This window comes from Temnothorax curvispinosus, unplaced genomic scaffold, assembly GCF_003070985.1.
Source record: "Temnothorax curvispinosus isolate PA1 unplaced genomic scaffold, ASM307098v1 QBEX01003436.1, whole genome shotgun sequence".
NCBI lineage: Eukaryota > Metazoa > Arthropoda > Insecta > Hymenoptera > Formicidae > Temnothorax > Temnothorax curvispinosus.
The window spans coordinates 1-2,951 of record NW_020213216.1 but is presented as its reverse complement, the minus strand read 5'-3'; the positions used below and the strand labels follow the sequence as shown (position 1 = coordinate 2,951).

At 41.5% G+C, this 2,951-nt stretch overlaps 1 long non-coding RNA gene across 1 annotated transcript; it reads left to right on the top strand.

The window, feature by feature from the left end:
• The first annotated feature begins 2,142 nt into the window (after positions 1 to 2,142).
• LOC112452537 lies at positions 2,143 to 2,880 on the top strand. Its single transcript, XR_003040514.1, has 3 exons — positions 2,143 to 2,333; positions 2,457 to 2,699; positions 2,791 to 2,880. It is a non-coding gene; the product is annotated as an uncharacterized LOC112452537 (long non-coding RNA).
• Positions 2,881 to 2,951: the final 71 nt, after the last annotated feature.

Sequence of the window (2,951 nt, the reverse complement as noted above, 5' to 3'; positions counted from 1 at the left end):
ATAATCGCACCGCATTACAAATATTGTAGTAGTATAATGTTAAATTTTAATCAGGGCTTGATGCAAATGTTACAAAAAACGCAAAATCGTGCAATGCAAATAATACTAAATGTGAATAGGTTGTGACCGGACGGCACGTGTTGAGCCCGATTCCGGCGGATAATATTCCTATCAAACGGTCGCCACTCGGTTTTACCTTAGACTACCGAGAAGGTAAGTGTTCGCATCAACGCCCCGATTATTCGCAAGACGCTAATAGGATTTATTTGTTTCAGAAGGATGTCCCTGATGGATCACCGTTGCTGCTTCTCATCCCTGGATCCTCGCTTTACATCGCATACCAGATAGAGGTAAGTAATTATAAAATAATTATGTGATAATTATTTTATGTTTTGTTGCAGATCGACGCCCGGAATGGATCGCCGTTGCCGTTACCCGTCTCTGGATCCTCGCTTTACCTCGCATACCAGATAAGGGTAAGTCCCGATAATTATGTTTTAATTACGTACTAATTCGCTTCTTTTCTTTCAGGTTCCCGCCTCGGATGGATCGCTGCTCTGTTGCTGCTCTGCTTCCCCGGATCCTCGCTTTACATCGCATACCGGATTGCCGCTGGCCAACGTTGGATCATCGCCGAAGGACAAGGTAAGTAGAAAGTAAGTATCGATAATTTTTTATAATTAATCAGGAGAATTTGTTTCAGAATTAATTAATCTTTAATTCCAGATTATCATTTCAACATTACAGGCTGTTCGAGATTCCGTTAACGCTGCGCCGTCAGATTAGATGGCAGCATCGATCGGGTAACGACGCTAGATCACCGCGGCAGCTTGCGCCGCGCACGGGCGCGCTCATTGCCAACGTCTCCCTTGCGATATTCCGAGTCGTACAAATGGCCGCGCAGTGATCAGACGCACGACGTGTGCTCTGTGCATTTTTGATTGTGACTACACATCAAAGTGCTCACCGCAGTGATTACAACAGCTGCCGAGATACTGCATTAACATGTAAAGCGACCGCTCATCCAGCTCTACTCGGGTACATCAACACGACGACTCAGGCTCACAAGTGCGCGAGTGCCGACCGCCACGTGTCTCACCGGCTCACGGGCGATTCATCGAAGAGGACGGCACTTAATATAATTGCCTTTCATTTACACGGACTATATACACCTCATTTATACACCGCTCATCGATTCTCAGGTCAGATTGTATCAATTTCGACGCATTAAAGACGCATTAAAGACGGCTCAGACTGTGGTCTGAGTTACACAAAATAAAGTGAATATTTAGTTAACACCTTCCACGCGCGTCCTTCTCATCCCGCTTCCATCGCCGGGATTAATTAGCGATTTCGCGAACACAGGCCGTTTCACAATATTATAAAGGTGTCTCACAACGCGAGTTTCTCGCCTCGGTGTGAATGTCGCTTTATTTTAATAAAGTTGCACAATTATTCAAATTGCGTATCTCGGCTTATTCGTTTAGTCGATACGATGCTTTTATTCTAGATAATTATTCCGATCGGAGGACTTTGTGCCTCGTGATTGTGAAACTATGATCACGCACTCGGCCGTGGCCATCACTCTATCATACAATGTTCGTGCGCTGAATTAACGAACGAGTATTCGGTGGTTAAATACAATAATTAATAATGTCCGCACAATATTCCGTATCCGCGTGACCCAATGCCCGTGGTTGTTATATACTCAATAATTGCACTTCCGTTAATTAACAATGTATCCGAATTTCAACTCGCGTATTGTTGCTAACACTCGATTGTATTTGGCAATTAATTGCCCCTCGCTGTTAGTTAAGACGAGTAGATTTTACGCGATAGTACGCGGGAGTTCTCGGTTGTAAAGTATAACGCGTATGCCGATCGTACAGAGTGTGATACGTGTGTTTGCCACGGCTATACCCGAGAGACTGCCTCGAGCGGTCGCTCTCGCTTGGGCTCCCCACTTATGCCGGATCGTTCCCACTCCTCGGAACTTTCTCGATCGTCTATTGTTCGCGGCCGGCACATCTGGGGCCCTATTCTCAAAAAATCTCGAAAAATATCGCATACGATATTTCACAAATGTTACTAGAATATCGCATGTCGCAGTAAATTTGTATTCTCGAATTTTTACAAGTACCTCGTATACGATAAATATCGTATATTTGGTATCGAATGGGTCAGACCAGTCGATACGAAATCTCGCATACGAAATTGAGGTAACGCGGGCAATGTATAGCTTTTAACACGTTGTGTCAGTTGTGTGGTTGGTTGATAGCTTACAGCAGATTTCGTTTTATATATTGTTTATAAGAAAGATTGGTGTAAATTAGGTAAAAAAAAACACATTTAGTGCTGTATTCGGTGTCAAACCTCATGTTTGCTCATGTTCGTGCTCACGCGAAGTATAACCTAGCAGTTCGTTGAGTATTGCACGTAATCTATTTTTCACGCAGATTTATTGGAACATGCAAAATTTAATAAATTTAGAAGCAATTCGTCTTCTCGAAGAAGTTGAAGGAGGAGCAGTGGTTAGGCGATTATTTCATGCAAGAAATGATCCTTTCGAGTTATCCAATAAGGATTTTATCCGATTATACAGAGTAAATAAAAGAATAGCTGAAGATATCAGTAATATTGTGTCGGAATATATTAATGAACAACCAAGACGATTATCAGCATTAGATATAAACACACAGGTAAATAAAATTATTAAATTATTTTTTGTATATGATTGTTTAAATGTTGTACCATTTACATAATATTTATTAAATTAATTTTTTACTATAGGTTGTAACAGCTCTACGCTTTATGGCATCTGGCAGTTACCAGACAGACATAGGATATAACATTAATTCAGCTGTTAGCCAACCATCTGTGAGCAGATGCATTAAAATCAACCAAAAGTATTAAATAGATGGGTTAAATGCCCTTCAACTTTAGAAGAAGTT